Raw genomic sequence first — 13,925 nt, 5'->3', positions numbered from 1 at the left:
CAGAATAGCAATGTGTGCTCCTCCATCTCCTCCTGTTGATTTTGTGCTGTTTTCACATAGAAAGAGTCCCGGTCTGCATTCACAGTGCATTTTTTGTGGAAAATCAGGTACAGAGCCGCTGGTTTTTGATTTCCTCATTTGCTTCTCATCAGCTCTCACATGGTAGTGTGGTCACTGTGCAGCTAAAGTTTAGGGAAAAATGCTGCTCTCCTTCCTGTTAAGTTTTTCCAGTACGTTTCCACAAACCTCTACACAAGTCTACCTCCACCTTTACTACTGCCTTCAATGTGGGCGCGCACTGTCACTGAAGGGCACGTTATACTTTCGCCTGGCTCTGTTCATGGGCCGTGCACACTCTAAAGGAGCACGTTGGTGTTTATATTTGGCGCAATCACCGTTGGAATACTCGCAGCCAAGTTAGTGCGTGAGCGCGCACCATCTCCTCACCGTCAGCGCGAAGCGAGAGAAAGAGAGAGAGAAGTGTACTGTGTAGGACGTAATGAGGCGCTCAGCCGCTCCATCACAAAATAAGATGACCCTACGCACTCGCACAGATGCGACCAGATGAAATTTTCATTCGCATATGCGACCAATTTGGTCATAGTCTCGCTCCTTGTACTGTGTGAAATGGTTCTTCCATTTTGAGTGTAATCAATACATTATGTATTCAGAAAAAGAAATGAAAGAGCCAGACCTCGGTAGCAGCTGAAATCCTATAAAAAGTTTGACCAATCCCTGTCATTCAGTCTGAATAGAAATAACCAATCAGATTGCATCCTGACTCATGCTTTCCATGTCCCCTCTGTATCTCCCTTCTTCTACACACATCATGTGACACTATTCCTAAAAATATCGAGCACAAGTGAGACAGAGGTTGCCAGCTCATTCTTTGTTTTGCTTCAGGGGGATTATTATATGGTTGTTAAACCTTAGGATACTGTTCTAGGCTATACACTTGATGTAAGAGCTTTTTGAACCAACTATACTTACCCATGTGTTCCAGAAAGCGCCAACTAATGTATGTCAATATTTTGCCAAAAAACTGCTATTGATGCCAACACGCAACATGCAAATGATTCCCCATTTGCAATACTTAAAGATGACTGATGAAATGGGAAATCAGCAAGAAAATCTACAAACAATAATGAATGTATGACTATGTTGAGACCCACTTAAAGGAGAAGTCCATAAATCCACAACAGTAGCAGAGTGCTCTCAGACATGATGGTGGTTCCTTTGCCTGCTGGACTTTCATAAAGAAGCATCTGACTTTGGCGTATGTGTGAGAAGCAAGCAGTGGAAGTTGTAGCACCATATAGATGACACTGTACTAGAATAGCCGTTGGGACAACATCAGAAAAAAGCACTTCAGCTCATGCTTAACAATAGGGTTGGGCATCGAGTATCATTTGTTCCAGGAACAAACTTTCCAATTCTCCCGAAATCGTTAAAATTTTTACATTTCAATTTCTACTTTTGATACCCAGTCCGCCGACCAGAAGAAGTCGCCGAACACCAATGAAGAAGAATCCGATGGAAATATTTGCGTTACTGCACAATCATGAACAGTGTGCGGCGGCAGACCAAAGTGTGGTTTCACTTTAGTAAAAAAATAACCCGGCTCAGTGCAACGTTTGTAAAAAGATTGTATCATGCACAGGAGGGTGCAAACATGATTGTTGTACATTCTATACACATTTATATACAGGCATATACATAAAATATACATTGTATACAATACATACATTGCACAATTGCCTCATAAAAGAATCAAAATCGAGAATTGTTGGGAATCGGAATCGAAATGATGTATCAGTATCAGAACTGGAAGCATTCAAATTCAAACAATGCCCAACCCTACTCATGAACAACCAGTTAATCGTGTTAAGTTCCTCTGAAATTTTCAGTTAATTGTGTTATTTGGGACACAAGCAGAACAACTTTAATGAAACACAACATACTAGAAATAGCCACACTCATCTAAACTATATAGAAGGGGAAAAAACCTTCAGTTTGTCACTGTCTTGTCAACTCCTACATGAGCTGAAGCCGCATGTGTTAAACCTGTTCTCCATTGAAGCAGAAAATGGGGAAGTCTCAACAGAGCAGCGGTCAACCCTGAGAGACTCACCATGAAATGTCATGTGTACAGACGATGTCTACAAGCAGACAGGTCTATAATTAGGGGTAAGACTTCAGTTATCATCCTGAACTTGAATACAAAGTTAAGACAATTTAGTTCAACTGGGAAAAACAACTAGGTTTTCAGGTTTAGTTGTTTCTTTGTTTTACTTTTATATTAAACAAAGCTGTGTATTTGCATAACTTTACATTAACCCAACCCTACAGCAATGGTTGTCAATAGCTGTTTTAATTCTCCACAATTAATGCCCCTCCGTATAGAGCTAAAAAGAACTGAAAGCGTTTTATTTTTATGAGCCTTACTACACTCGCCTCCATCGATGCGCTGATATGTTTATAACTCAATGCTCTAGATAAACAATGGATTATATCTGGTCAGAAAAGACATGAGGATGTGTGTCTGCAGCGACTCGCTTTGAGTAATTGAAACTGTAGTTATAAATTGTGCTAAAAACACACACTCCATGAAACAGGGTTTATTGTTGATTGAAATAGGATCCCCATTAATCTTGGTGAAGACTGTTCTTCCTGGAGTCCCAAGTTGTTTCTGGTTTTCTTATGGCACGTCACAAATCATTCATTGTTTTACTTAATGGTTTTATGAGCCTGCACTTTCTTTAATCTGTCGAGGGAAGAAAATGTAGCCTAAAGGCTGCAAAAAGAATCATATATAAAGTTTTGTTTTTTGTTTTTTAATATGAATAATTTCCTAAAGTTATCTGTGTGCTTTGAACTGGAAGATAACTTTGAAAGCCTCCCATTTCTGAATCTGTAAAATGGATTGTAGATGGCAGCTGCTGGACTGTAAATGATAAACAGATATCATAAAAGATGGAGAGTTTTAATGCTTTAATGCTTTAATGGGAACCGAGATGTGCAGTCAGATAATAGCAATGTAACCAATCGACTACTCACAGATTCTTAATGCTTTTGTTTGACCTTCAAGAACAAGAGATATACTTAGGTTTTCTAAAACAGTCGTTACCAACCAGGAGTCCTCGCCCTACCAGAGGGGTGCCAGGATGGAGGCTGGAGGCCTTATCTGGTCTCTATAGGCTATGGTGGCAAAAAGGTTCTAAAGCTGTCCAAAGACCTATTAAAAGAAACACGTGCTAGCAGATTCAGATTCAGAAAACTTTGTCCCCGAGGGGCAATTCAGTTTCAGTTACATCACGACCAAGAAACAAGAGAGATAATAACATATTGCATGGGGGACAGGTACGGGAGTACTGGGGAGCAGCCACAAGAGCAGCACTCCGTTTCTTAGATGTTATTGTTGTATATCAGACATCTGCAACTGGCAGTCCAGAGGCCACATGGGACCTGCAGTCTAACTTTGTGCAGCTCTCAAAGAAATTGCACAAAATAACTGAAAAATACACAGAACAGAAAAAATACACAAAAGGACAAGTAATATATAAATGACAACAAATGTGCACAAAAACAGCTGAAACGACACAACAAAAATGACTGAATATACACACACAAAAACAACAAAAATTACATAAAATTGGAGAAAAATACAGAAAATGGGACGTGGAATTAGTGATCGACCGATTCATTGGCTGGCCAATTTAATTGGCAGATGTTTGCGTGTTTTACATGTATCGCATCAGCCGATGCACGCTGCTGCGTTCGCCGATCCACTTTATTAACAGAGCGGCCGCTACAAGGCTCCGTGTTGCTGCAAACAGAGTGCATAGCCCCTCCCCCGACTAGCAGAGCTGAAGCAAGCTCTTCAATCACAACGGCAGGTTTTAAACTTTCAAAGCATCTTTTAACTGTTTAACTTAGCGATTCCGTGGGTCCACGTGTTGTCGCATTTCTAGTTAACAAGCAGCTGCTGGAGGTTCAGCACAGTTTACTACTTGTTTGAATATTTATTCCTGTTAATGTTGATGCAATTTAGAACAGAAACTTGAACAGTGTGTTGCTTAGTGCACATCTGACATCACCTTATTTTCCTCTGTTAATTTATTTTCTGGGGTTGTGTTGGAATGAACTATTATTCATGGTTTCTTTTTCTGATTAATACTATAATTATATATCTTTATACTCAATAATTCTGTTACTAAAATAAATCTTCAGTCAGGCCAACTTTTGTCAAAGCTATTTTCAAGACAAGGATGCACGGTTCTCTTTCATATTATTTGTGAGATGTCTCATAGTTTTTACTTGTTGTTCTACATCCCGTTTTTATTATTTGTTAAATATTTTTTAGTTGGTGTCGTTTTACCGCACCTTTGTTAATTTCAATACATTTTCATTTTTTAATTGAGAGTTGGACCATTTGTTATCATCACCGTGTAATTTTTATGACGTAAATTGAGGGAGCAAAAGTAGTATCGGCTCCAAATATCGGCTCAAGATAATCGGCAGTCCGTATCGGTCATCGGCTAAGGCTGATGGGAAAAAAATCGGTATCAGTCCTAAAAAACCCATATCGGTCGATCCCTACATGGAACACACAAAAAGACAACAAAAACACACTAAAACCAATAGTTTTTTTGTGTATCAATGCTCAAATTGTTCATTATTCTAAATTAATGTTGTTAAAGTGGCTCTCGGATCAGACAATCACATTCTTGTGGCCTCTGCTGTGACAAAAGTAGCCTCTTTGTTTTAAATGATTAATGTTAGTACCAGCTTTACAAAAAAACATTTTTAATCTCTCAACATAATGGTTTGTATAAAAATTTCACTGGTAGGCCGCTATTGTTGTTTACTACAGTCACATTCATTTAATCCTATGGTGCAGAACCATGTCATCTATGCTACCTTTCCAATTTGATCCCGAGAATGGCGAAAAGGAGGAGGATAACACTGCAGACACTAAATACTTCAAAATGAACACAAACAAAGACGTGAAGAGGAAAGAGTTTACCAAAGTTAGTGAGTGAGGGACCTGTGTCGCTATGCCAACTGAGAAAAGAATAGAATATACTTTATTCACCCATATGTACAGTACATACAATAAATGTGCTCTCTGTTTTTAACCCGTTAGCTGTTTGTGTTTCTACTGGCAGAACGAGCTCTATGAAGACAGCTCCGCTTTGATTAAAAACTCGCTTCAAAACAAACAACAAGCTAAAGTTCTGTCTCCCCTGGACGCGTGCACGGCTTACAGTCACAAACATGAGTCAACACATGGCAGAAGCACCGGGCACGAGCGGCGAGTCTTCTGCGGCGGCATCATCATCAGTGGCATCAGTAATTTTGCTTAAAAAACCAAACTCTAAAAGTCCCATTTGGAACTATTTTGGCTTTAAACGAGGCAGAGACGGTAAAGCAATAGGAGATCCACTGTGCAGGCGCTGTCACCAGCTGTCACCAAAGGAGGGAACACTTTTTTTGTTTTGTTTTTCACACGGACTCAGAGCGATCTTTTTTTTTTTAATATGTATTTATGTATGTATATATATATATATATATATATATATATATATGTATGTATGTATGTATGTATGTATGTATATATATATATATATATATATATATATATATATATATATATATATATAATTACAGTGTTCAAACTATTTTTACAAATTATATACATACAAAGGAGGGATCACATCCAATCTCATAAAACGACAGTGATGTCACCCAGAAAATGCATACAAATATAGTTTTCTCAGGGAATCGGTTCCTGTTTATTGTATTTTATCCTCTATGGTTTATTATGTTGGAGAAGAAACATTATTGTCAAATAGTTTTTCAATTTCCATTTTTTTTTTTTTTAAAGACAGTGGATTTGTTATCCTAAGTTGATTATTTATATTAGTTAAACATAAATTGACATGCAAAGGAAGCTGAATTATATATTTTTTTTAATTTCAACCATATCATTTCTAACTTCATTTATTAGTTTTTTTTTTTTATTGCTTATATGCTTTTGTTCATGTACTCTTATCATGCACCAAACAACACTATAAGTAAATAGAAAGTATTTCTAACTTGTACAAATACATTGCAGTTTATAAAAATGATAATAATAAAAAAAGGCTTCAGTATCGCGATATTACCCGGAACCGTGATACTTTGTCTGGTATAGTATCGTGTTTACTCATTTTGGTATCGTGACAACTCTAGTGATGACCCACGATTCGAACTGGTGACCTGTTACCAAGTAATTTCTGTTACTAAAACCTGCTGTATGTTTTATACGTTATAAGGTCAAAAAAACAAACAATAAATGCTGACAAGGTTGTTTATATTTGCAGACATCCTTTGCATCACAGCACAAAAGATCTTAGATGTAGGTTACTGAAATCAGGAAAAACTGCATTGAAGTACAGAGGAGTCACCTCTTTACTGCAAATTGAACCCACACATTCAGGAGTGCTAAAATATTTCAATGTATAACAAATGCACTACAGTGAACCATTAACAAAAGTGTCTGTATTAGTTGGATGATATCTCCGATATGCATAATACATTTAAATGTGTAAAAATCATAAATGCAAGGTAGTATTAGTATTGACATAGTATGGGATATAATTAATGCGCTGCATGATATAGCAAATCCTGTGGATAGAGTAATGATACAGTTATTTCACACCTTCATTAAAAAGCTAAACAAATGGGAATTTGTTTCAGTAGATGAGTTGAGACATCTTTAATAGAGCTAAAAGTGATTGATCACGCTACACTCTCATGGCTCATTGGAAATTAGAGCAACTTATTGCAATGTGGGGAAAGAATGTGGGAATAAAATGATGCAAAGAACATTTCCTTTCAGCAGCAGATTGAGCAAGACTGAGTCAGAAAGAGTGAAATGTTCCCTGAAATCAAACCAATTTCACTTGCCCTTTAATTTGCTCCCACATATTTTTAAATGCCTTTTTGCAGTCTGTAGTATTTATAGGTATTCTTCTGCATCGTGTTACTATAAACAAGTTGATATTGTGCAACACTGAGCACTCATACATAAGCAATGAATAACTGCGTAAAAAGCTATTAATTCTCTCTCTACATTCCACTTGCATCCATCACTCCATGCCTCACCGTGAGGTCCATTCTTGTTCCAATTATATGCCCAACTGGTGCTTTGTGGCAAAACAGAACTTCCATTGAGCTGTAATTTTCAATAGATGTCAGTTAAGCAGACTTTTATTATGCAATATGGAGCTAATAAATTGCATTTCCCAAAGCATGAACATGCAATCCATTTGTCTCTTGTAAGTCAAAACCTTATGCCTCCATGCGTGTAGCACTGTGTGAGCGCTTGTTTGTAATGGTACCCTAAGTTCAAACAGTGTTAAGAAGTCCTTCAGTTGAGTATTTGTTCACAAATATAATTAGATTATAAAAAGAACAAAGAGGACAGAGATACATTAACAGCTATTCAACGATGATCCAATTGCACTTGTGACATTTCTTCAAATACTACAAACATTGAAAATTTAGGTTGAAATTGTGCCATACACAAAAATAAATAAATAAATAAATAACTAAATAAACAAACAAAGCTCCTGGAGGTAAACCTGTGCAAAAGGGGAAAATAATGAGTTTTTCAATCACCAGAAAACCCCACAAATTCCTGGAGTTGCTTTCCTTAGCCCTTTCCACTCTTCTTGGTCAAATGCACACTGAGGACTAGACTTATTCTGTGGGCCAAAAAATCCTATTACTTTCGAAACCACTTCAGAGGCACCAAATAATAGTCCAGCTGGGTGCTTGATTGCTCAGACAAGTAGCACTGACACACAGCAGCCAGTCCTCCTGCTGTACAAGCTTTCCTCAGCCCATTCTGATGCAGCTCTAAGTGCATTAAGCCAATGCACTTCTATAAAACAGTGACATTTAACACAATTTTGGCAGAGGTATGAATGCATATAATAAAATTACTTTCTTTATGCAATGATCAGCCAACATTATGAGCACTTGCCAAATTTGTGTGGGTCCCCCTTAGCAGCCAAAACCGTTCAAACCAATCAAGGCATTAACTCTGAGAACTTGTAAGATGCCAAGAAGCCTCCATGCAATTGCCTAAAATCCTTAACATTTAAAGGCCAAGTAAACATCTTCAAACAACTTTTTTTTTTTTCAAAATTATTCTTGCATATTTTTTGCTTTGCACCAGGGTGAATAATCCTTCCTCAGTCACTGAAAACAGAGACTATCTTTTTAATAATCGCTATGACAGAGGTGGGGACTTGACTTTGCGACTTGGACTCGAGTCGCACTCACAGAGACTTCAGACTTGACTTGTACTCATGCTCAAAACACTTCAGCCTTGACATTGACTCGTGTTTTGGTACTCGTGAACAATCATTATATTTTGCGTATTAACTCAAACATCTCACGAGCTTAATGTGATTCCCTTCTTTTTTTCATGGTAACCATGGTTATGGTAACCATAATACGAATCAGGTGCGCACCTCACGGCTCACGCACTAGTACCTCGGCTGACGACCGTGGCGACCGACGGCACACCTGTAGCTGCTGCTGTATCATTTGTCATCACATTTGGTTTCAACAACTTCAAACTGGACTGTACCAACAAAAGGAGATCTGACTGCAAAGTCTGTAGTACACGTATCAAAGATGCTAAATCCACCACATCAAATATTATCAGGCAAAAAAAAAAAAGAAAAGAGTGGTGCGCTGCAGCAGGCTGTGCACTGTCCTCTGATCACCATGAACCAGAGAGGGACAGGGACAGAATTGAGACAGGCTTGACGCATCTACTGTTGAATCAATCCTTTTTCTGCACAAGAACATGGATTATCCTTATATTTGATATGTAGATTATGTAAATAGATGCACTGTCTCTTACACGCACTGCGCAACTGTCTGTGTTTGACATGCGCTCATTACGCTGTGCGCTGATCTGATGTTGACATTAACAGTTGTCTGTCAATAAAAGCAGGCTTACTTTGAGACAAACACGACAATACGCATGCAGGTCAGAATGGAGCTACAAACTATTTACACTGTTTGTCCGTTCACATTACCATTTAAATTGAGAAACTAACCCAACATACAGTGCTGTGAAAAAGACAATTTTAACATTACTTTTAAACATACCAGCATGATTCATATACTGTATATTAAATAATTCTAAAAACAAGTAGGATGTTTCATTGGTCAAATCTAAATCTATATAACTATTTATTATAATAGTGTGTGTTTAAAAGCTCAGAGACAAAAACTGTGTTACTACTGGCACAAACATTACCGGTGCACTAAAATGTTGGATGACATGCACCTGCAATCTGGACAATGTCACACAAATATTATACAAATAAGGAGCAGATGATAATGCCCTTTATTTGTAGTTATACATAGTGTGAAAAGTAGTCTTTTTCTCAACATTCTTTTTTTATCAAAGAAAAACAGATTTGCAAAACACCCATAAGATTTATAATTAAGTTCAGCGCAATGAATCCACAATTTTGCAATTTATAGAGAGATCATTTATTAACCTACTGAAGTAAGTAACCAGTAAGATTGTGCACTTTCACTTTGTTACAGTTAATTGTTAAGTCAGACTGTAGCTGCCTGAGTGAGCAACCAATCAACACAAGAAAATTTAATATTTCCTGCAACCAAGAACAGTGGGGCATCAAACATAACACCTGTAAGGGCTGTATATTGTTTCACGGGTGGATTATTGGTCTTTTGATTCGTTTGGTCTGGTTGCCACGGTGATATGCTGGGTTTAGGTCACGTGAGCACTGTAGATGACAGCCACAGGTGATATTAGGGGCCAAATTACCTGCACTGGGTGGACAGAGGTGAGTTAGTTAGCTCTCGTTTTTGTTCAGTTTGATCGCTTGTTACATATTCGCAAACACCGTATGTTAAAATCCAAGTAATCGGAATGCTGACGTAGCAGCAATTTTGTTTCTTGTTTCTTTGTCTCTTGTTTACCTGAACACATTGTGCTTCTCTGTATCAAAAGCAGCGTGTCACAAATATACAAGACCTATTTTCTGCCTCTCACACAAATTTAAAAGGACGGTAAAGTCACAACACAAATGGTTTGGGTCAAACTTTACACATGTGCTTAACATCAACCATCGATACCCTATGCGTTTCACACTCACACATACACTAACAACTACAGGCAGGAACAAGAGGAACAATCAAACAGTCCACAATCCAATCCATGTGTATATTCATGTAGTAGAATAATTGAGAGTTCACAATATCAATAACCCCAAAGCCAAGGCAAGGATTTATTTAATTAAAGATTTATTTTTAGTTAAATTGCATTGTTTTGAATAGTTTATCAAGAGATTCTTTTGACAATGAAAAATAAAAGAAAAGTAGTACGGTATTTTATTTTCTAGTTTTTTTCCCAAAAAAATTAAAGGAATATTTTTCAGTCATCATTTGTCTACAGTCCCATTTTGTAAAATACATCGTGAGAGAATCGTATCAGGAACCCAGTATCGTGAATCAAATCGTATCGGGAGTTGAGTGAATCGTTACATCCCTATGTCGGAGTGTAACATACTCAAAGTTCACCATTGCTGATCATTGGACACATTGCAGAGTGGCATGAGAACATTACCTCAGTCTAGAAAAGGCAGTATCTTCTTTTACTGATAACATCATGTAAGCTGAGAGGGAAAGTTTATTTTAAAGATATGGGGTGAAACCAATAAGATGGTGAACCAGATGGAAGCTTGAATGAATGCCATGGTGCTACAATGGACAAAAACCATTACCATTTTCTATATTAACCCAGTGACCGCACTCTGGAAGAACCCCATTACAATGTCCTGGACAAGCCCCATGATGATGCCCTTTTTGAAGCCTCTGATACCATGAATGAGTTCCATGATGCTTCATCCAGTGTAAACATTACCGATGACAATACCTTGGATCAACACCATCATGATCCCCACGATATACCCCATAATGATGCCCTTCCATATGATGATGGCAATTCTGATATGCCAAATCTGCCGACAGAACTGCTGTCCCATAAAATTCAGTTGACAATAGATGTTGACATGTCAATGCTTGGCGTATTCAAGAGCCGTTTTGTGCCTAATATCAAGGTGGTACTGCTGAACTATCAATGCCCACCACATTAGCTTTCGGTTGCATACCACTGAATTTCGTCCAAACAATCGTTTCAACTGTCTATTCCGGAATGATATTATGGAGCCAACATCTGGCTCTGCTCTGACTTAGTGTCGTTATTTGGCTTAGTTTCTGCAGGGTTTTTCTCTTGTTGTTAAAACAACCATTGGCTTTACACTCCGCCATTACTCAAAAACATAACCCAGTGCTGGACGATGATAGGTTAGCATCGGCACTGCAGCTCAGTCGATCGTAATTTAGCCTGTACGATGGTGTGTCATTCCCAGGCAAGATGGCGCTGAGCAGGGTCCTCTGAAGGTCAGATTCTTAGTACTCTTGTCTGCTTCCTCCAGAGCAATGCATAAGACTTGTCATCACTTATTGCAAAAGTCTGGTGACAGTTTTTGCTGCCAAGGGTGGCAGTGCCAGTTATTAGGTTCAGGGAGGATTTTTCGATTTATTTATACTGATCCAGAATCAGTATATTGATCTAGATCCTCTCCAAATTTTAATGGAATCTTACATGGCGTAAAGTCTTTCTATGGTTAGGATTTTGTTAAAATCCATTAAGTACTTTTGACGTAATGATGCTAAACAATTTTATTACCTCCTTGGTGGAGAGAATGAAATTAGAGCTGCTATTCGGAGCATCTGAGAAACGTCTTTATGTCTCGTCCTAAACAGCTCCACTTCCTCCCACTGCCTCTGCCAATCTACCAGAAGCCACACCTCTACTCTTCTGCATGCACATCGCGGAACATAACAAGGTTGCATTGATACAAGTCTATGGGTCAGGTAAGAGCCAAAATCATATTTACCTGTTTGCTGTTGTGACGCGTGGCCTTGTTTCCATGCACAGTTCCACATTCACTTTGATTGACAGACTCGAAGTTGAAGCCTATTGGCGAGGCGAGCACGGCGCTTGTTTCCATTTGTATAGGGGTCTATAGGACAAAGGCGGGACTTATATACATTAATGTATATGAATGACCACCGGCAGTAGACCACAGTAAAAGACTAGTTAGGTATTTTTTCGCATTTCAAAAGAATCATACAAAATCATTTCTCAGAAACTCCAGATATCAGATTTAAGATTTAAAAAAGCAAACCAGACCTGGTGACAATTTATCTTTATTTTTTAATCTGCAACCGATTGTTATGGCAATTATTATATTCATCATCATATCGTCAAATGTGTGTTCATGTGTACAATTTGTCATGTTTTAATACATGACTGCATTACTCTTTGCACTTTTGAACAGCGGAATCATGTTAGATTAAACAGTACAGATCGTATTGTATCCACAGTGCAACACAGTCTCTGCTGAAGGCCAAACTCAAACGCACATGCAGATATACTCGCACACACACTATCAAGGATAGATAAGAGTGGCACCCAACCTTCCTCATAATATACACGTCTTCATCATCCTCAAACGTTTCCACTGTTGGGCATCTGACCCCCTCCTTCTCCTCACCTCAGGGTGGAACTTTTTCTGTTATCTGTATAAAAGCTTAAGCTGTGAAACTGTTAGTTAGAGTGGGTCTTGCCTTTTTGCTCTGCCACGAGCCTTTTGCCTTTCATTCCACAGGATGGAAGCTTCTTTTTTACTCCTTTTTTATTTAATTTTATAATAAATCTTTTTTATAAAATCATCAATGCTTCGACTGGACTCCATCATTCAACCAGAGCAATAAATTATGTCTCCAAATGAGGTCAACCGCAAATTTGCCGTGACACGATCTAGAACACAAATTAGCCAATACAAGATGTATTTGACCTACACATTGTAGGTGTATGTCTGGTGTGCTCCTCGAATGCCTTTCACACTTATCCAAATGTACTTTGGCTATACTCACTTATACGAAGTTTCTACATATCCAGCACAGAAAAAAAAAAAACATTTTTTACTGCAGGATCCCACGCATACAGTTATTTTCAAATAGTACTTACTTTTCTTTCGCACTAAAAACTAAGGTAACTGAAAAGAAAAGCATTTCCTGCACTGGCTGACACTTGATTGAAGGAAAAGCTATCTGAAAAGCACTAAAATGGCACATGAGCACTGTGTTAAGATGTGGTTACCATTTATTAATGCAATAAACTATTATATTTGAAGAAATATGAGAAAGGAGCACACATTTGACACTCATTCGAAAGTACTTTCCATCGAGACCTGTGTGAGTGCATCAGCCATTAGCTCAAAATACAGAGACCATCATGTTCTATTTATTGAATGTATGAAAGGAGAAATGTGTTTCTCCATTTGTGTTTTTGTCTTATCCAACAAACACACACTGAAGGAAAATTAACCATGCTCATGGTGTTCACCCAATTATTCTTTTACCTATACAGTTTATTACTTAGCACAGTGAGCATAGGGAGCAGATTTATCAAGTCTACAGCTTCTTATGAGCAGAGACAGGTGGAAAGTGTCAGGCTGCATCCCATTTATTCCATTCAATACCATAGAATTGATCGTGCATCAAGATTGCCCCCAGGGAAGCCTTTTCAGTTCAATAATATCTGAAACTCAAACATTTTGTCAATACTTCTCTTCAGCTGCTGCACTTTGTGAGGAGCGTTTTTTTGCAGGAGACCTCAATGAGAATCAATTAGCCATCCGGACACAGAACGAAAACTGTCACATGCTGAGAAATCAGTTCACTTAAACTGGCTGCATGGATGGTGGCCTTCATCATAGAGAGCAAACTCCAAATACTAGGTCCATTATTCATTC

The 13,925-nt window shown here is 38.1% G+C and overlaps 1 protein-coding gene across 2 annotated transcripts in view; it reads right to left on the bottom strand.

Moving 5' to 3' along the window:
* The window catches only part of inpp4b (inositol polyphosphate-4-phosphatase type II B), a 330,847-nt gene that overhangs the window by 260,252 nt on the left and 56,670 nt on the right, over window positions 1-13,925 (bottom strand). The window lies entirely within an intron of this gene.

This window comes from Gouania willdenowi, chromosome 1, assembly GCF_900634775.1.
Source record: "Gouania willdenowi chromosome 1, fGouWil2.1, whole genome shotgun sequence".
Taxonomy (NCBI): Eukaryota; Metazoa; Chordata; class Actinopteri; order Blenniiformes; family Gobiesocidae; genus Gouania; species Gouania willdenowi.
Note: the sequence above shows the minus strand (reverse complement) of the source record. Positions and strands in the feature narration are given on the sequence as shown.